The sequence below is a fragment of the Natator depressus genome, chromosome 9 (genome assembly GCF_965152275.1).
Source record: "Natator depressus isolate rNatDep1 chromosome 9, rNatDep2.hap1, whole genome shotgun sequence".
In the NCBI taxonomy this organism is placed as follows: Eukaryota; Metazoa; Chordata; order Testudines; family Cheloniidae; genus Natator; species Natator depressus.
The window spans coordinates 65,882,544-65,904,777 of NC_134242.1; the positions used below are offsets into that span (position 1 = coordinate 65,882,544).

Here is a 22,234-nt window from a genome sequence, read left to right on the forward strand (position 1 = left end):
CACAAGCAGTTGTCTTTTCAGAGGGTTATCACACTACAGTTGTGTTTCAAAAGCAGATATACTGTGACTGAACTGACACTCAAATAAAATGCGCTGCTTTCATATGCACCTGAATGCTGTAGGGTCCCCCAGGTCCGAGCAACGTCAGTGCTTTTTTACTTTTCAATGAGATAACACACACAAGTTAAAATGACATAGAAAAAAACCCTTTACCATGGGCTCACTGATTAGGGGAGCAAAATGGGGTTGATTAGTGAGGTCTGACATCTGTCGTCTCTTCCTACAAGATGGAATCGTTCTCTGACATTCTGAATGAGGCAGTTCTTCTATCCCATTCTTTAACATATATAAAGAAAAAAATCCATAGGCAGTATATAACTTTGAGGGATTTGGTTGGGTTGACTGAAAAATGAGAAGAGAAAGATGGAAAAAGATATCAGTATTTTCTTTATCTTTCTCTTCTGCAACAAATGAGGTTTAAATCTTGGTGCTTAGGCACTGTCACATGACCTGTAACACTTCTAGCTGGAGTTTCACTTTCTTAAGGAATTCAATTTGCAACTACATTAGCATAAACGAAAAGCAAAATATACATGTAAATGTATAAAAATCAGGGCACCACAAGCTATTATAATTTTATAGATTCTTATATTTAATTGATCAAGAAATAAATTAATTTGAATGATTTGTCTTCATCTTGATTTAAAATACCCAGTTACCCACTGTTCACAGTAGTTTACAGCATTTAAAAAAACTGGAATGCCATCCTTATTTATATATATAAAAGTATGTTTTAAATGAACATATGGTTTTTTTTGTAGACCTTGAACTACTTCGTGTTCCACTTCTGTATTAGCTCTATATTTTTTGTCAATTATGTTTTAAAGTACATCTTGTGTAAAAATTATAAACGCCTCCTATTTAACCAAGCAGGAGATGAGAATTAAGAGGGTTTCAGAAAGGTTATTACTGAACTATTAAGAACCCCTACAGTAATTTCTTTGTGCGACAATACTGGTTTAGAAAACAACGCTATTCTGAATGTTCTTGGATTGGCATATTTACAATATTTTAAAACAATAATCTGTAATTGATTTCTATACCAGCTGGAGTTCTGCATGGCCTTGGAAATGATCTCTCCAAGCCATAAAAGTAATATTTGCAGTATTTGTTATTACGTAGTTATTTTTAACCATTTCTAAAGAAACTATCTCCATAGCATCTAGGCAATATATTGGACATGTTTCACAGCAGTAGTTCTTTTAGTGGCACTATCATGAATAGCAATGTACTACTTCAACAAAGACAAAACGCCCACAATCATAAAATAGAATCTAGAAATTATAATTTACAAAGTCAGAGGTTGATCAGCTATATTAAATAAAATATGGGATTGTATGTGGAGAATTGCTATGCTCTCCAGTACATGATAAAAGGCAAAGCCCAAGCAGAATGATACTCCCACTCTATATTTGACAATGAAATCTCAATCTGTCTTTCATAATTTATCTGCATTTTAAATACATGCTATTTTAGCCAGTCACATGGGAGTGTGAAGGAACTTTAGCTCAGCCCTGGTAGAGTTCAATTACCCTGGTGCTTTGTCAGCTACTCCCACATATGATAGATATGATACAATACATTGATAGGAAATTCTGTATCAAGTAATGCATAGAAAAAAGTGTATGTTAATGGAGATTATTTGTCCATAATTAGAGGTTCTTTGAGATGTGTGGTCCCTATCTATATTCCAAGCACGGGATATGAATGTGCACCATGCACCTAAGTCTGGAATTTTTTTGCAAGCAGTACTGTTTGGCCCACACATGCTCTGTAGCTCTCTCCTTGTGCTCTCAACTGATGGCATAAAGAGAGGGGCAGCGGGGATGCCAGATTGTTGGTAACAAAGGATAATATAATCCAAGATCCGGTTCAGAAGTCTCTGCACCAACATAAGTTGAACTCTTGATCACTCTCACAGAAACAAAAAATTTAGGAGTCTTTCTAAAAATCTTTATTCTTGGCAGATAAAAGGCCAAAGCCTTCCTCATGTCCAGAAAATGCAGTCTTCTTTCCTCTTCTGAAGCATGTGGTTTAGGAAAAAATACAGGTAAGCGGATGACCTGACTCATGAAACTCAGAAGCTACCTTGGGTATGAATCTGGGGAGGAAGTGTAGTCAGACCTTTCCTGTATGGCGGGCCCGATTTAAGCACTGCCAGTTCACTGATTCTTCTGGCCAACATTATAGCTTCATGGACAGATGAGTCATAGAGCATGTGGCCAGCAGCTCAAAGGGAGTCTTAGATACCACAGAACAAAACAAAGGTCCCACTGAGGTGCAATCACCACCACAGGCAAAAAGGATCTCAGAATCCCCTTCAAATATCTAGTTGGGACAGGATGCGTGAAGATGGTATAGTTATCCACTGGTGGATGCAAAGTGCTGACTGCTACTAAATGCAGCTGCAGGGAACTGAATACAAGACCTAAAGACTTAAGGGTACATAGATAATGTAAGATAATGTAAGATATCCAGTGGAGTCCAGAGACAAATTGTGTTGACGAGCCCAAGTGGAGATACGCTTCCATTTAACTGAGAAACATCTTCTTGTAGAATCTTTTATACTTTGCATCCTGTTGGAACATGAGCACTCTATCTCCAATGCCCTCTAAAAACCGGGCTCTTAGTTGCAGCGGTCCTGAATTGGTTTGTGAAACCATGCTCCTGTGTTGCTTCAGAAGGTCCGGCAAGTGGGGATGTTCATGGATGGTTGAACTGAGATCTTCCGCGGATCTGTGAAGCAGAACAGCCTCAATCAGTTGGGTGCGATGAGGATGAGTCAAGCTCTGTCTTGGCAAATCTTCCATTGAACCTGTACTATCAAAGGAACTGGAGGGAAAGCATACCCCAGGCGACCTTTCACAACATCAGGAGGGTATCTCCCAATCTGCCCAGAGCTACTCTGGTGCAGTACAAAGAAAGCTTCCTGTTTGCTTGTGAGGAGAGAGGCTGGCAATTCCCACTAAATGAAGATGTCGGTGAGAACTGAATCATTAATCTCCCTCTTGTGATTACTGCAAAAGTATCTGCTAGGCAACTTTGGTAAGTATGCTGCTGATAAGGTTATGTGATGCTTGATACACCAATTCCACAGGGTGACTGCCTCTAAGCACAAAGAGAGAGAGCTCATTCCCCCTTGCTTGTTTATCTAAGGGTTTGTCTACTCTACCACTTTTGTACAACTTATGTCGCTCAGCAGTGTGAAAAAACACCCCCCAAGTGACATAAGTTACATTAACAAAAGGGCTGGTGTGGACAGCACTATGTCAGCAGGAGAACTTTTCCCACCAACACAGCTGCCAAGGAGGGAAAGGCAAGTTCTCACTGACATCCTGGCTCTGATAGTGACCTGGCGTATGATTACGCTTATGGCCTGAAACCTTTTGGGAGGTAGATATGCTGCTGTTGCTGCAGACGAGTCTAATATCACCCCATGACCTTGTGGGGGTCAACATGGATTTTTTTTGTTATTGACGCAGTAACCTAGGGAAGGTAAAAGGCCGTACAGAACCTGAGTTGCCCTATGAAACGCCTTGCAGGTGTTGCCTAGGAGAAGACAGTTGTTGAGGTACAGGAAGACTAAAATCTTCTCTTGTCATGCAATAGACACCACTGAAAAAAAAAATTCTGTGAACGCCCTGGGCGCTGTGGCCAGACCAAAGGGAAGGCCTCTGAATTGGTAATGGTCTTGGTTGAAGAGGAACCTGAGGAAACTCCTGTCCAGCAAATGAAGAGTTGTTATTCTTTGAGGAGTGGAGAAACTCCTCCATTGTCTCATGGAATGTATTGATAGTATCAAAGGGTAGATCTTGGATGGTACTCTGCACCTCTCTAGGGAAACCTGAGGTTTGCAACCACAAGAGTCTCCTCATGAAAATGGCCACAGCCATCTCCCAATAGCCAGAGCTATGGCTTGGAGTGAAGTTTCGGCCACCAATTTGCCCTCATCCACAAGGCATGGAAGCAGGTTCTATCCTCTTTAGGGAGCTTGTCCTTAAACTCTAGAACGGAGGGAATCTTATTTGGCCCAGAGAGCCTGATAATTAGAGATCCTGAATTACAGGGACGGGGAAGAGACAAACTTTCTTCTCAGATCAAGCCTCTTGTGTCCCTTATCAGATGGAGTAGCCTTTGGGTTCTGTTTCTTGGACCGCTCTGTAGTTGACTGCACTACCAGGGAGTTTGGCAGAGGGTGAGATACAAGAATTTTCCTCCTCTTGGATGGGACAAAGTAGCACTTCTTGGCCATCTTAGGGGCAGAAGCACAACAAGCAGGCGTGTGCCAAATACCACCTTTGCTGGGTTGTTGATGGAGAGGGCAACTTTTCTGTAGCTCGATTATTAGCTCTGCAACTTCCTTGTGCATGAGCTCTTGGTATTATTTAAAGTCATCTGACAGACATGAAAAAGATGGAGTGACCACCTTCTTCGGTGATGAGATTGCTCCCAAAACTTTGAGAACCATCGCAACCAGTTCACCTTCTTCCTCTGAATACTCCAACAGGGCCAGTTGTATATGGGTGGGCAATGGCAACAGATGCACGGATCGGGGGGGGGGGGTGTGAGGGGTCTGGCACAGAGCTCCCATGGTTTCCAATATTGCCAATATGTTGGATCCACCAGCAGAGGGAAGCCCATGGCATAGGGTACTACCTGTCCATTGGCCAGTCATGTCCGGTTGGAATCCCTGACTTTCTAGGGCTTATGTCTGAGGTTGCAGAATCCTGCGGAACCTCCAGATCATCAGAAGAGAAGACAGCTAGATCTCTGATCACCAGTAGTACTGATGGTACCAATGGTTGTGATTTAAGGCAAGTGGGTGGAATGGGGGAATGACTTAATCTCTGATAGACTCTTCCTCCGGTGTTACAACCTACTGGAATATAGACAGACCCAATAAGAGCAGTCAATGCGGATGGGGAGAGCAAAAATGTCTTCTGGGAAGACATATGTCTCAGACATTCCCAAAGCACAAGTAGAGTCCACTGGTGTCACTATGGGTACTGCCCCGGTTCCCAAAGTGGATGGAGGTACCAGGAGCTGTCTTTCTCACATCTCCACCACTGGAACTAGTGTTGGAATCATCGGATCTGTGAAAATTTAGTCAGCCTTAGACTTTAGTACCCGTGTGTGCTGGCTCTTCCCTTCTTTTGGGGAGTGCCGTACACATAGATAATTTGTCCTTATGTCTATGAGAGTGCCTCTTACTGCCCTGCAAAGCCTTCTCTTTAGGCTTAACAGAATTAGCCTCTGTTCCCAAGATCGTGCTTTGAGGGGTGCTGTCCACTTTTCAAGGCTGATGTACGGGGGGGTCCAGATCTGGCCCTGGCCCAGATCTGATTGGGGCATCCACAGTCTTCTTCATGAGCTGTTTTCTGAGTTTCAGTTCCTGATCCTGATCCATGAGTTCAGAGGGGTGGGAGAAGTGGAAGATGTTGCACTTGGCAGAAATGGGAGCCTCACCATTGTTGGGAAATGGGAGCCTCACCATCACAGTGTTGATATTGGTCACCCACAGAAAAGGAGCAAGGGCAGAAAACACCGTTTTTGAATGCAGGGACCCTGGACATTTCCCAGGCTTCTCAGGGAAAAAGTCCCCGGGTGGTGGAAAACAAAAAAGCTATCTAATAATTTATGCTACACTATACTATTTAAAACTACTAAAAACTTACTATGTACAATTCTTACAGGAATGATGCAGTAAAAAGGAGCTGAGGACATGAAAGATTCCAACGTAGACCATGTGGTGGTAAGAAGCAACTGGAGAGGCAATGGCCCTCAGTTGAAAGCACGTGGACAGCTATGGCGCATGTGTGGGCCAATGTACATTGCTTGCAAAACATTCCAGGCTCAGGTGCATGGTGTGCGTGTGTATCCCACATGTGGAATACACAAAGGGACTTCACTCAAAAAAGAAGAATTTTTATGGTTGGTATCTTTCAGTATAGTCTTTTATTGCACACTTTGTCATTTATATCGAGTTACAAATGAATTCTGTAACTATTCCCTACACCCCCTGCTGTCCTGGCCATATCAGATTACTGGAAAATATAGAAAGACAATACCAAAATATGTTGGGGAGGATGCGAAAGCCTTGTGCTTGTCTGTGCATCCTCTCATCGTACCAAATATGCCCTTGCCCACACCACATCTCCTACCCTTCTCCTAAGCACATTTGTCATAAGCTTCTCTGGAACTTCTCACTTCTTTTGTCCATATTGTTTCCTCTATTCTGTTTTGAGTCTTTTTCCTGTAACACACATCTTTCCCTCTCTTGCACTTTCCCTATTTCATCTGTCTTGTTTGGTTTCTTCATTCTCATTCATTCATACTTCAACTGTTTGTTTTTTCTTTCTTCAACCCCCTCCTGTTCCGTGACTGACTCCCTCTAACAGCATATCTTTGTCCCCACCATGTCTCCTAGTTGCTTCTCATTCTCACCCAACCACACTCCTAACTCCTGGCTGCTACACTTCCTAATCCGTGATTTCCTGCCTACGTCCTCTTTTGTTACTCCAGTCACCTACTCAGCTGAGCAGAACAACTAAATTAATCTAATCAGAGGTGAAGCATGAGAGTAGCAAGAACTTCATAGCTAATTAAATTCACATCCAATCTCCACCTGCTCTGCTCCCCTCTTATAGGATTAGGATAATGAAATTAAATAGCTAGCCTGAGGAGATAGGGCCAAGAAACATATTGGCACAGTCCTAATAGTAATGCCATATTTTTCGTTGTTGCTATTAAATGTTTTCCCTTCCCGTTATCTGTTTCGGTGGGAAGATGTCAACAAAGAATTTTCAATTATATGTGATCAAGACTTGATGAGTGTCTTTCTCTCAGGATGGGAGAAGAGGGACATACAGCAAATAGAATGACCAATGAGTAACTTTCTATTTCCCTCTTCTCCCATCCTGTGAGAAAGACAGTCATCAAGTCTTCACCTACCAGGAAGCAAAGAGGCTAAGGAGCTGTGAACAAGACTTCCTTTCTATAAACCTGGTCAACTTCCTTTCCCTGCCGTTAGAAACTTCAAAAGCAGGATAAACAAGAGAACGAATGAGAACATAGAAAGTCTACATTACAAAATTAATATTTGAGTTTTATTGCAAGCCTTTCCATATTTCCATGAAATACTATGACATACTAAAGTTTCAGCAGCATATGAAGGCTGACTTTTCTGTATTTGCCCGTTGACCTTAGTTAAAGGGGGCAAACTTTCCTCGGCTACATACCACAGAAATTTGGAAAACAATATAATTACTTTCTATTTATCAACTTTTATATAAGTTATTCTCAAGAGGCATCCAAACTAAATAGAACATTTTATTCAGTAGATAGAACTGAACTCACACTAAGCTATTATAAAAAAAGATACAAAATTAATGCTTAGCCCAGAAACACAGTATCAAAAAAAAGAACATCCTCCTTAAATGCTACACTACCAACACTCCTAATAAATATTAATTACTGTGTGGTGACAGTGTTCATCATTTCTTCAGGATGGTTTCAACAACTTCGAAATTTTTTCAAAGATGGCATTCCTTATTCTGGGCCAAATTCTACCATCATTTAAATCCTATAAAATCCACTGAAATCAAGAGATCACAGGAGTCATTGACTTCAATGCACTTGTATGGGGCTTCACAGAGGGCAGAATTTGGCTCACATTACTTTCCCCTGTTAGGAAAAATGGCAATTTTCAACCCCAGTTGATGTTAAATTCCTTTTAATTTCCATGCAATATCGACAATACGTGACATTAGTAGCATTATTTGTTTAGTTTTCCCTATACTGGCATGGCAAGAAAGTCCTACTTTTCATTGTGACTAATGGCAAGAGAACACTTAACAGCATTGTTTGAGTATCAATTTCTTAAGTAACTCTTATGAAGGACAGCTCATATTCTGTGATCTCCTAGGCTAAATTTTAAAGGCATCAATCCAGTATCACTTTCCTTCCATGCACTGGCAAACCTCTCTGAACAAGACTTAATTCCCTGATGTAACAGATCCTAATACATACGCTTCTTGGAGGCTGCATCTATGCTTTCTAGATGTAAGCAGAATTTGTCAAGAGAAAGGTCTCAATACCCACATTTTAAATCAAAGCCCAACACGAAAGGAATAACATATGAAAAATATTGAGTGGGTGTCTCTTCTCTCTCTCAAAAAACAAAAACAAAACAAACCACGGGATTTATACCAGAATAACAAGATACCAGTGTTATGTCTACAAGCCACTCTTTTCTGTTGCAGTGTTAATCGCCACAGAACTTTGAAGTGTACATGGTAACAGTGAGTAGCTACTTTTAAACTCCCATTAAAATTTTGCTCGCTACTTAAGGGAATTCTGAAAGCTATTTGTTTCATTTTTTTAAAATGAGAGAACTAGGTTTTAGAACAAATAGGTCTGAAAAAAATTCTACAATTATGAAGATTTTCATCCTTTCCACCGAAGATCTGTTGCAGGGTATTTTTCAGTTTTGTTCACAGGCAATTAGACTCACACAACCCATATGAACATCAATAAGAAATTCTCTTTTCATTGGGCACTTAAAGAGAATGTTTCTCTCTAGATAACTAGCAGTGATTTTCCCAAAGACACATTTTAGGTCAGAACTTGCTTTTCGATCAACATATTTTAAAATGTCACCTTTGTAGACTGCTACTGGAAAGATCTTTGGATAAATACTATAAACTAAAAGCTCATGTATAATCCTTTTGTCATTAACTTATAAAAAAAGACCTGCAATTGGAGCTATTTCAATTACCCCATCCACCTCCAGGTACTAAGGGGTGCCTCCATATCAGAAATACAAGTTTAAAATAAACTCAACTTCACAAATGGGGGTCACAGAAGTACCTAACTGCCTCCTCTCGCTTATTTCTGAAAAGACCGTAGTTCAGAACAAGATCAGAATTTAATACAGGTAATCACGAAGCACTGGACACCCCAGATTTCAATCTGCCTGCAAAAGAGAATGGGCTCCTCTGAAATGACATCTGACACTGCTTCCCATATTTTTTCAAGTAATATAATGATATGATTGTGTCATAATCAAAGTATTTTATGCAATACAGGTCATGTGAGGTATCACTGACAAGGTTATGGTTTACTGAATAGGATTATCCTATTTGTAAGAATGTATCATTTTTGTATCTAAAGTTAGGACTATTGACCATACATCTGTAATACAAAAGTGTTTGCATCTGGGGAACGCACACCAGACAGAATGCAATCAGTGTGGCAGGCTAACTGGGAACAAGTCAGTGGACCATTTGGTCTTTGAAAATGCTAATCTCCCACCTCCCTCAGAAGCTTTCTTGGGATGCTACAAACAACCTCTGACTCATGGCTGCTTTGACACTGCAGGGTCATGTGATTATGTCCTTGGTACTGGACTCCATGATAGAATACCAGTATTTTTCCACTGAGGGAGGAGGGGAAACCACCCTGGAAAACAAAGGATTCCCACCATATATACAACCTATTTCAGGCAGGGGAGTGACATAATCAGTGGTCATTCTTCACTGAATCCCCACCCAACATGACTGTTGTGAACATCTAAGGGCTAGTCTACTCTGGCAGTGCTTTAACACGGCTTGTGTGGTTACAGCAGAGCACTGGGAGAGAGCTCTCCCACCGCTCTAAAAAAACCACCTCCACAAGTGGTGCGGCTCCCAGTGCTGGTGCACAGTCTACACTGGCGCTTTACAGTGCTGAAACTTGCTGAGCTCAGGGGCGTGGTTTTTCACACCCCTAAGTGAGAAAGTTGCAGCGCTGTACATTGCCAGTGTAGACAAGCCCTAAGAAACAAAGGGTTGGAGGGGAGGGAGTGTAGAAGGAATGAGCCCAGGCTGGAAAGGTGTCTAGCCTGTTCAAGAAATACCTGGAGTTTTCAGGTGCAAGCAAGAACAGTTTCCCTTCAAGAACCTCTGCAATCTACCTAAAACAACATTTAGGGTGAGAAATTACTACTTGTAGCCAGTTTCTTTAGTATTTTAAGCTTATATTGCTTTTTGTTTTATTTGCTGGGTAATCTGCTTTGATCTCTTTGCTATCACTTAAAATCTATCTTTTGTAGCTAATAAACTGGTTTTTGTTTTCTCTACAACCAGTCTGTGGAATTCATAACTGCGGGGGGGACGACAAAAGCTGTGCATACTGTTCTCCACATTGAGGGAGGGGGCAAATTTCATGAGCTTCCACTGTATAATTCTCTGTGCAGCACAAGACAATACAATTTTAGGTTTAGACTCCAGAGGGGGTATGCACTTGAGTGCTGGGCAATTCCCTAGCTGAAACCCTCCCATGCAGTGTTGATTTCAGTGTCTCTGTCTTTCTGCAACTGGGTGTGTCCCTAACTGTGTGTCTGCTGGAGGAGGCTTGAGGGCCTGGCTCAGCAGGACAGTGTAAGGGAGCCCAGGCTGGTGAAAGAGGCAGGCTCAGCGGTATCCCAGTATGTCAGGTGGTACCCCATCACACTTATGAAACAACGGACACCCCATATTTCAATCTGCCTGAAAAAGAGTATGTGCTTCTCTGAAATGACATTTCTTTAAGTCAATTATTTTTCCATAATAAGCTATAAGGTGATTTCAGTTTCTAACAGATGACAGTATGTTAATGCCATTAACATTCTGTCAGCATTCCTTGTCCGTGTGTTAACGATGCCTGGCTGCTCAGTCACTCTGAGTCCTCATGCTGGAGAAAACGTTTAGCTGGCAGACAATCAGGAGACTGAGTTTTTGCCTCCCAGTACATGGTTTTCTCCAGTGCCAAGCTGGATGACTACATGAAATAACTCTCTGATAGGAGTCATCCTATCAGTTTAATGCAGAGTGGACATTTCACATATTGCCAAAAACGTTTAAAGAAGGCAACACGTCGTTCCTCAAATGGATCTCATTACACTCAAGACAGGTTATGCGAGGAACCAACAAAACTCATGTTGTGAATACAGCTGTTAGTACCACACAACACGGCTTACTATCACTACCTTAAGTAATGGTGACCTTGACATATGGCTGAATGCCAGAAATTATGTCATTGGTGCCAAAAAATTGCAAAAACCCAAATGCTGGAAGTTTTAATTTTGTTTAAATAGTATTTTGTTTTGGCAAATGTCATCTCTTTGAAAATCAGAATAAAGAGAAATAACAAATCACTGCTCTGGTACATTACATGAAAGGAATTTTGCCTATATGTCCATTTCTTTACAATGGGATAATTATTTTCCACTTTCTTTTGTGCATCTTCAAAGTTTCCTGGTTTCCCCAAAACATCTCTGATTCTGCAGACCCTCCCAGGGCTCTTAGATGCCTGGATCTTTTATTTTTATGGGTGGACAATTAATTAGTAAGCCCTCAGAGGACAATCTCATGCAGTGGAGAATGGACTTACAGAACCTTTGTGCAAAAGTGGTCTGGGGACAGCAGTAACAGCAAGGTTCCTGCACCACTTAAGAACCACTTAAGTAGACACAAAGATCAACTAGTGTACAATGGGTTACTGAGTGGGTGAAGGATTAAAAAGAGAAGGAGTTGTTTATCTCAAGGCATGAGGAATTCGGGGATATGGGTGGTTTGATTCAGACTTGCATAATGTAGTATAGCCACTGGAGCCCCAGGTTGGGAGGCAGGGTTCAGCAAATCCTAACCTGAGAGTAAAGATGAGTGTAGACACTCAAGACCTAGATTAACAAAGTCAGGGTCTGCTAACTCAAATTCTACTAACCCTTTGCTTACATTGCAGTGAAGCTATCTTCCCCCCCAAGATGTAGAACTCAGAATAAGATATCTAGGCCATCCACTTCTTCTTGTTCCCTCAGTGCTACTTCCTATACTCTGCAACAGTCCCCAAATTCCCTTCTCAGGCTATGACAATGTTTAGTTAAGATTGTTTAGTTAAATTTCACCCCTTCCTTGGGCTACTTTACCCAGCTGTCCATCTAGGCCTCTTCCCAGACCCTTCAGCTTGAGAGACTTAACCACAGATCTTATTCCTTTCAAGTTTCCCACACTGGACAAAATAAAAGTTCTTATATACAGATTCTCTTCCAACATCCCTCGCTATCAGGCCTACAGCTCCCATAAATCTTAAGAGCTAACAGCACCAGAATTCTCCTGTTCTAGGCTGAAATTGTAACAGGGCAGTATGGGGCCTGGATCTCTCTTAATGGGTCAGCTTTTATTTTGATACACCAAATCCAAATAAACTCTGGAAAGGAGGAAGTTAATGGTCATAGGGAAACACCTCAAAGACAGACAACCACCATTATATCAGCCTTCAACAGAGTGTATCTAATCCTTAAATCATTAAGATAGCACACAGAGTTCTCAGATTCATCACACTCTGCTAATATTACATACCAAACTAAAAACAGTAGCAGCACCCACTACAAACTCCTTTTTCCAGTCTGTGCCAGGGTAGGAGATTGTACATGTCATGCTATTGAACACAGACCTGCATTTGTGATTGCCAGGCCTGACTAGTTCAAGGCTCTGTATCTTGGAATCAATGTAGTGGCCTTAAAGCTTCATATGACAACATGTCACAGAATACCTGAAGAGCTACTCAGGCCAATTGCAAACACATTCCCCATGTGCTCTGCTTGCTACAATATCTCCATATGCAATAATGGATCAAATTCAAGGTCCTTCACAGATTAACTGGGCCCTCAATGAGATGGTCTAGGCTACTCTCATAGATTGACACTTTCCCTCCCTCTCATTTTACAACCATGACCGCTTTATTTATCATGAACCAATGAACTGCCCACAGTATAAATGAGACTAGTGGGATCCAGGCACACAGCATTTCTAGCATCGAGAACACAAATGTAGAATTCCTCCTGAGAGAGATTAGAGCTACTGATATCACCACCTTCAAGAATGCTTTCAAGACATCTCTTTGCAATATAATTCCCATAATTACAAGCTTCCTCTGACAATATTAATAAAAAATAGATCTGTAATCACTTGTAGGCAGGATGGAGACAACTGAAAGGCAGCACCAAAACTTTGTGATTTGTGTATGTGACAATGTTTTTTGTCTAGTGTTCAGTTAATACTGTGACAGATGCAGTATCAGTGACTAGAAATATAGAAACCACCCACAGATAAAACAAGAAAGGCTTCATTGATTTAAAAATACGTAAATTAAAAGAGAGCTGCATTCTGGATACATCTCATTAGGTTCATTACTTACAATATAACTAGATTTTTTAAGAAATAAAATTCTCTTCTCATTATTGCATACCACATACACTGTTATATACTACATATCACCACATACAATTCTTCAAAAGTATCAAAAATGTGGCAGAATGACTTAAATGCATGAATCTTTCAACTCAAATCCTAGCAAGTAGGTTGTCAGTGCAAATGAGGTTGGTTATTTCAGCCTAGTCTTCATTTGTGTACATCACAAATCCACCACACAGTATCAAAATGTACGGTCTCTGCTCAAGATAGGTCTACAGCTGAAGCAACTACCAGTAAGTTAGTTGTACGTCAGGACACAGGTGCAGTAACACAGCTGTGTGAGGAAGCTAACCCACAGAATCCAAACGATCAGTTTGTTCTAAAGTTGTCAAACTGCTATTCATAGCCTTCCTTCTCTACTCTCACTGATGTGACTCCTTTTCCTACACACCCAGTCCAGTCTCTCTCTCAAAAATAGAAAGCCTGGCACTGGGCTTCCCTGCCTGGAGTGGCAGTAATTATTTATTGAGGTTTTCTGAATGTCAGAGAGGCAATGATCTTAAAGACAACCAGAGAAAAAATCTCCCCCCACCCCATCAACATGCACCCATTATGTAAGCATAACACCACTTTTTATTGAAAGATTTTACTAGCAGGTAAAGAGGAGAAATGACATTAAGAAATTCTATGAAGAGTATAAATGTAGATTAGGATGAAGAAATTAACAGGTTTATTTTATAACTTTTTTTTTCAATATGGGGGGTAGCGGGGGAAGATAAATGACGAGTGGAAACAATAAGGTTGAGTTCCCAACTCAGTTCCCTGATTCCAAATAAAGATAGCAAGCCCAACTTCAACAGTCTGTTTACTGCCTTGAGAGAGACAAGGTGTGTGAGGAAATATCTTTTATTGGACCAACTTCTGTGGGTGAGAGAACTTATCTCTCTCACCAACAGAAGTTGGTCCAACAAAAGATAGCTACAATAATGCTGCATATTTATTACATTATTTCTTATGACTACTGCTTGCATTTAGTGAGAATACTTGCTGGACCTGGGATTAAAAATTTTGACCATCTTTTCTCTTTATAAAAGAGTAAAAAAATAACTTGTCAAAGGTGGATTTAATGAAATATAGTAAGATGAGTAAACCAAGCATCACTATTAGAAATAGCTGTTCCGGCTCTTTTCTCACTAACTTGCACCTCGTGTCTGATTAGTCAAGATATAGTTAAAAAGCCAATGGTAATGGTGTGAAATCATTGGCTTTTTAACTATATCTTGCTTCTCTCTGTGGACAAATGAGCACATCTCCTTCCAAAAGGTAAACAGTGATTTGCCCACAAAGAATAGGAAATTTCTAGCACAAGCTACAAGCACTGTGAACTAACAAACCTTTGGTCAAAAGTATTCCAAGATCTAGACATGGTATCAGATGGTTTCTTCACTACAGGACAAAGTTCTCCCTGGTATAATTATTATAACAGGAAGAAACTGGTCCTGCGAGTACTACCAGTCTTGTCTCTGCCAGCTGCAGATTTTACCACTAGGCCCTTGATGGCTGGATTAATCAACAATGTCCCTAGGCAGAAGAGACTTTGCCAATCATCTGGGACAACATATATGAATGTTATTGTGAATGTCTCACTGAAACAAATTCCAATCCCCACAAACAAAACAACCCCCTCACTGATCGATAAGAAAAAGGCACTGAAAACAAGAGATTGTGCTTTTCAGGGGAAGGGGGGCAGCATGCATCTTTGAATTTTTCCTGCATTATACAATAATCTGCATTTGCTTTAACGGTTAATAAATAAATTTGTCTTATTTTTTCCAAGAACTGCCTTCACAATGTAATCAGATATAGTGCTATCTTTTTAACAAGTCTTGCGGAAAACTGCCTTTGCCCATACAGTGAGATCAACTAAGGATTAAACTTCCCCTTCCACGCTCCCCTCACAACAATGAATATGAACTTCAAAAGCCTAAGGTTGTCTCTACACCACAGAGACTATACCAGCATAACCCTGTAATGTAGATGGAGCCAGACAGAAGGACTTTTCTGTTGGTGTACAATTGTTACCTGCCCTAGCCAGTGGCAGATTATTGATTTTGCCGCTCCTAGGCACAGAAGTAATTGCTGCCCCCGCCCCCCTCAGCTCTGCCACCGCCTCCTCCCCTGAGCGTGCTGCCAGGTCCTGCTTTTCCCCGCTCCCTGCCAGTGCTTGTGCGTGAAACAGGTTCGCGAAGGAGGGGGGAAGGGGCGGAATGCGGTGCACTCAGGAGAGGAGGCGGCGGCAGAGCGGAGGCAAGGGATTTGGGAAAGGGGACCAAAAGGGGCAGGGAGGGGGCGGGGAAGGGGTGGAGTTGGGGCAGGGCCTGGGGCAGAGGGCTCAAACCAGCACCAGAGGCAGCAGCCTCTGGCTGCTATTATAAATTTGCCGCCCCTGCAAATTTGTCGGCCTAGGTGTTAATACGCCGCTGGCCCTAGCGAAGTTAGCTATGGCCATAGAAGCATTCTTCCACTGACATACCCGCATCTACACGGGGGGGGGGGGGTGTTAGGTTGCCATAGCTATGGCATCAGGGCTGTGTTTCTCTCATACCCCTGCCTGACAGATGTATGTTGAGCTAAATTTTAAGTGCAGCTCGCATCTAGTTTGGACCATTCAAAAACTATTAGGCATGGGAAAATATGTTAATAAAAACAAGATGGTAGGTACTGGAATAACCTGGGTTTGGTCGGCTTTCAAAATGTTGGGATGATTAACCACCAAAAATGAAGAAGGCCAGAGGGACTGTGCAGTGGCTGCAGCCTTCTCCCTGCTTGAGGAGATGTGAGCTATATAGTAGCTATACTATAGCAGACTGCTAATAAATGGCGCTGTATTTTGTTTCTATAAACATTATGTAAAGCAAAGGACTCTCTGGAAAAAAGAAAGGAAAAGAAGTTCTATAAATCTAGGACCAAAAAATCGAAGTCTCACTTATAAGATGGGACTGTATCTTGGAAAGCAGTGACTCTGAAAAGGACTTAAGGTCATGGTAGCTAACTGAATATGATGCTGTAACTAATAGGGCCAATGAGACACAGGAATATCAAGTACAAGTAGAGCTGTGGTATTAGGCCTCTGTATATGGCATTAGTGAGACTATTACTGGGATAATGTGTCCAGTTCTAAACTCCACACTTCAAAAAGAATGTTGACATATTAGAAAGGTTCAAAAAGGAGTTACAAAAATGATTCAAGACCTAGAAAACACAGTACAGACTACAGAAATTTAATCTATTTAGTTTATCCAAGAGAAGGTTAGGAGGAAACTTGATCATGGTCTACAGGTATCAACATGGGGAAGTCATTTCTGACAGCACACAGATCTTTAATCTAGCAGAAAAAGGCATAATGAGATCCTATGGCTGGAAGCTGAAGTTAGACAAATTCAGACTAGAAATAAGATTCAATTTTTAACAGTGAAGGTAATTAATCCTTGGAACAAATTACCCAGGGACATGGTGGATTCTCCATTACTTGACACCTTTTAATCAAGACCTTTCGAAAAGATATGTTACTGCTCAAACAGAAGTTATGGATTTGATGCTGAATTGATTGGTTGACATTCTTTGGCATGTACTATGCAGGAGAACAGACTAGATGTTCATAATAGTCCCTTTCTGGCCTTAAAATCTAGAAAGTAAACTGCTCAAGGTGGAAGTAGTAATAGCCTAGAGTCTGTCTGCTTCTGCAAGGCGTCTACTCCTTATAACCCTAACAGTTCCAACTCAGACCTCATTATTTCTAGCAATACTGTCTGCTATGCACATTAAGGTAAAAGAACAATGATTAACCACTTGAAAAAGGTAATAATCCCCTAAAATTATTGTCATGAAAATAAAGGGAAGGGTAACCACCTTTCTGTATACAGTGCTATAAAATCCCTCTTGATTTTAAATCCCTCTATAAAAACCCTCACCTGTAAAGGGTTAAGAAGCTAAGATAACCTTGCTGGCACCTGACCCCAAATGACCAATGAGGAGACAAGATACTTTCAAAGCTGGAGGGGACAGGGGGGCGGGGGACAAAGGGTCTGTCTGTCTATGTGATGATTTTGCCAGGACCAGGTCAGGAATGCTTTTCAGAACTTCTGTTAAGTTAGTAAGTAATCTAGCTAGAAATACGTTAGATTTACTTTTGTAAGATGGCTGGTAAAATAAGCTGTGCTGAATGGAATGTATATTCCTGTTTTTGTGTCTTTTTGTAACTTAAGGTTTTGCCTACAGGGATTCTCTATGCTTTGAATCTGATTACTCTGTAAGGTATTTACCATCTTGATTTTACAAAGGTGATTCTTTTACCTTTTCTTTAATTAAAATTCTTCTTTTAAGAACCTGATTGATTTTTCATTGTTCTTAAGATCCAAGGCTTTGAGTCTGTGTTCACCTGTACAAATTGCTGAGGATTTTTATCAAGCCTTCCCCAGGAAAGGGGGTGTAGGGCTTGAGGGGATATTTTGGGGGAAGACCTCTCCAAGTGGGCTCTCTTCCTGTTCTTTGTTAACACGCTTGGTGGTGGCAGTATACGGTTCAAGGACAAGGCAAAGTTTGTACCTTGGGGAAGTTTTTAACCTCAGCTGGTAAGAATAAGCTTAGGGGGTCTTTCATGCAAGTCCCCACATCTGTACCCTAGAGTTCAGAGTGAGGAAGGAACCTTGACAATTATACTGCCTGGAGTGCTTTTATTACTATTTTAAACTGAAATTTCTGAACTATTATACAGGGAAAATATATATACTCCTGAACATGGAGCTGCATTGATATTTCTAGGACAACCAATCTAAAAACAAGTCTGTGCAGAGTTCTAAAGCAAATCTAAAATAAACCAAATCTAATTCTACTATCAAAGGCTCTCTTTTCATTTAGTTTCAGCAACTTCTCCACTAAATCTGCTATTCAGATAGATGTGACCCCATGATTCCTCACATTTTTAGTCAATAAAATGTGTTAAAATAACAGTTCAAATTTTATATCAAGTTAAAGACTACAGACAAAATAACTACATAAATTAAAATTAAAAAGTTTTAATTTAACGTTTTAATCAGCCTACCATGCTTATCTGAATAAAATTTCTCTGCAATGTTTTTGCTTTGAACAGTTTGTGGAATACTGTATCACTACTCTCTTCTTCCATGTCTTTGTGTAAATATGAATGCAGCTTCATGAGATAATCGCTCTGATAGTTACAGATTACAGTACATGAAATACTACTCACTGAAGTCATAACATACAGAGAAAGAGAGAAAAAAACAGATTATATGAAATTACGAATTAAATTGTTTAAAGGGGGAACAAGAAAAGCAAGAATACATATTTCAATTTTGTAAGTAAGCTTTACATTCATTCTTCATCACTTAAAGCCTAATCAATACCTGGACCTGTTTCATACTTCTCTTCTCTCTCTCTCTTTTTTTTAGGCACATGAAAACTGGGTCAATATTTTCTCATCATAAAATTTGCTTCACTGTTGGCAATAGGGTGCTCTATTAACTGACCTCTTCTCTTAGTACGGCATCATGCAATATTTATTTAATATTCACTGAAGACAGCTCCAGCTACAATTGATACTGAGTAGCCTCTATGTATTGGTGTACAGGGAAAGGGAAACAATACCTTTAATTACGATATATACATGGAAGTGCATCCCAGAGCTCCCTCTGCTGAGAATGATTAATGTTCTGACATTTTTGTCATCCATTTTCTGAAAAGCACAAGCAGTTATAAAGCACATTGAGCTCACTCTCCCTGAAATTCCACAAGTTTCTAATTTCACTGTGTGCCATCAGCAACCAAACAATTCTACACTGAGCTGACAGAAATAGAAGAAACACAAGGGAAGCAGAAAGACCTCCTTTTTGTCTCTTTTAAGCAGCAGTGTTGTTCCTAAGTCTAAAAAAAAAAAAGTATTTCAGTATAAAATAAAAGGGTGTATTTAATGGTGATAAGAAATAGCAATTTTGATCATGTACTACAATTTAATTTACTGGAACTGCCTTTCTAAAAATAGAAATCAACCATTTATCAGGTCATCAATTAATTATGAAAACAAAAATCCTTAGACAGAAACAGTTTTTTTCTTACAGCCTTATCTATTTTGTCAAGTCATCAAATTTGTTCAATGTTATGATAAAGTAGCCAGGCACCTACTACTGCCTAACATGCCTCTTTTAATTACCAAGAGCCATGGATGGCATCTCGCTGTCATATCAGAAGTGTGGTGATGTGCAATGAAGTGAAGCAGTTTCGTTAGTTCAGTTTCACAGCTCCAGCCTTAATTTCCATAGAAAACTCGTCAGGCCCCAGAATTTTGGGCAGCATGAAAAAGTTAGTGATCTATTAAAATGAAATTGTTCTTACCTTTTAATTCCTCTGTGCAGTCTGGTTCTACCAATGCAATCAGATGAAGGAGTCCCATTTCTTTAAAAAAATCAGGAAAGAAGCAACAGAATTTTAGCATTTTCATATGATCCAGCCACCACTGTCACTCATACTTACCCTATGTGAGCTATCTCAAAGATTCAAGTAACTGATCCGCACTATAAACATACCTACAGAACAAGAGCATCAACGTTTTCTCAGAGAACTGAAGGACATGGTCCTGCAACGGTTTAACTCATGTGTACCAATGGAATTACCAGGTAAGAAATTACACTCTTTCCAGCCTAAATATCACCAATGCAGATGGATTTGATCTGACTGGCTCTTCCCCACATATTGAACTTGAGGATGGTGAAGGAAACTCCTTCAACCACCTTGAAAATAAAGAAAACCCTCGAAATCAAGAAAACCATCTCAAATAAAAGAGAGAAGCCCTAAATAATGGGTCATGGGGATCTGACAGGTGGTCAAATGCAAGAAGCTGCTAGGAAATGAGAAACTAAGATTAGAATTTACGTGAAAACTCTGAAAGCCTAAGTGCAGCTACAACTGCCACCTGCACCCTGAGGAACCCAGGGGTGAGCCCTTTGTTCAAAGCCTTTAGAATAGGACTTAAAACACTGGAAGTGATTCCCTATAATAGGCAGAGAAGGTACTCTTTTTTTCTCAAGTGTGAACTAAACTAAATGTGGATCTAGCTCCTGAAGGATGCTCTGTTCACAAAACAAGCTGACTGAATGAGCAGACTGGATTGTGGTTAAGGAAGGGAGCCTGGGAAAGTAGATGAAGTAGGAAGATGGAGCTTTAGAACTGTTATGCAAAATATTCTGGTAACACAGATTATTCTGGCCATATTCAGGACCGTTTTCTTATGAAACCCTGAAGCAAATGGGATGGAAGGCAATGCATAAAGCAAGAGGAAAGTTTTTGATATAAATTAGTCCTGAACTACTTTCCTGTGGTCCAGCCAGAAACTGTTAATGGTCCATGTAGGGAAGACAGCACTTGAGAGCTTATGACTCTCTCTCTCATTGGACCTCATCGCAGTGTGGGCTGTAATCTGGCTTGTTGGAAAAAGTGTGTACCACTTGCTTTAAGGGCTATTGAGCCAGGGAGTGACTTTCTGGTGTAGCTTCAAACCAGGTCCTCCCGTAGGTGACCAGAAAAGGGGTGAGGGATTATATAGGTCCATGCCAGTGCATGAAAAGTCTTTTACTTGGACCAAGTGGAGCAGCACCAATCCTTCAACCCATGAATGTAGTGAAATACTGGGTTCTGTAAGGATCAGCTGTGGGCAGCACTGTGCTAGCTGCTCCTTTCTTGGGGGACTGGGGAGGAATTTTTTTCTTACCACAAGATTGGCCAAGGTAAGCAGGGTTTCTGGGGTTTTTTTGCCTTCCCTTCAGCAGGTTTGGGGGCTTTGTTGGAGCAAACTTGAAACGGGAGTTAGGCTATAATGTTGAAACTCATTATGTAAATGTGAGGCAGATGTCCAGTGCAGGTACTCTGTAGGGAAGGGATGCAGCAGCAATCAGAGAAAATAGATTGGTAAAGGATTTAAAGGATGTATTCTTTAAAAGAGTGGAAACCAGGGGGTGAGAGGAGGAGGGCTTAGGGCTCATACGATTGGTATGGCAGGGAGCCAAACTCCCCCCCTCCAAACCTTCATTCAAGAGGCTGGATGGTGAGGTCCCAGCAGCACGATGGGTAAGGGGGAGGGCTGACAGAAGCCCCTTGAGAATATATTGAAAAGATTATGCAGTTACTTGTACTGTATAGTTTTATCTGCTGGGTATTCCCAGATATTTAAGGATAAAGTTGTGGCCTAATTAAATCCAGTGTCTCCTGTCCTTCTTCCAGCATGGCCGAACAATGACTTTTCTCTAACTCCCTTACAAATTAGTATGCTAGTTGGCAGGATCGCACCACTTTACATTAGTCCACTGATCATGCTCAACAGATTTCTCCAAATGCATTAAAGTGAGCCCACTGGCAAACATACCTATGTGTACGGCCTCTCCTATGGAGGAAGTTGAATACTCATGCTACATTCTATCAGCCCCTCAAGCTTCTGTAAATAAATATATATACAAACCTCATGAGTCAGGAACAGGCAAACACACATTAAACATTTTCTCATTTAAAGAAATATGTGGATTTCTATATTAAATTACCGACTGAAAATTTCCTTTAAGCCCAACGGAAATGTAGTCAGTTCCACATAAATTTGACAGTCAGCTTCTTGCACTTACATTTCTTTACTCTTGACCAAAAGTTGAACTACTTCATAAGTGAAAATTTTTGAAAGAGCGGAAGGGTGGAACAACCAGAAGTTAAATCTTGAGACAGTGACTGACATACAGCTGTCTATTTTAGTTACTTTTAGATAAAGAATTCACAGTATTTATTCCCTAGAGAGATAAAATGATAAGTCAATCTTCAGTTCAGACTATTTAATCATACTTACCAGAGCTGGCACTTTTCTCCTAAAATTATAACTTTCAAAAAAATCAAAACAGACAATGACTTTCAGC

The 22,234-nt window shown here is 40.6% G+C and overlaps 1 protein-coding gene and 1 long non-coding RNA gene across 4 annotated transcripts in view; both read right to left on the reverse strand.

The window, feature by feature from the left end:
- DIAPH2 (diaphanous related formin 2) overlaps positions 1–22,234 on the reverse strand; it is an 807,400-nt gene that overhangs the window by 269,958 nt on the left and 515,208 nt on the right. The gene's annotated exons all lie outside the window — the stretch shown is intronic.
- Positions 301–22,121, reverse strand: LOC141994229 (uncharacterized). Its single transcript, XR_012641046.1, has 5 exons — positions 21,875–22,121; positions 21,703–21,771; positions 19,680–19,739; positions 18,936–19,023; positions 301–402 (listed from the first exon to the last, which is right to left on the reverse strand). It is a non-coding gene; the product is annotated as an uncharacterized LOC141994229 (long non-coding RNA).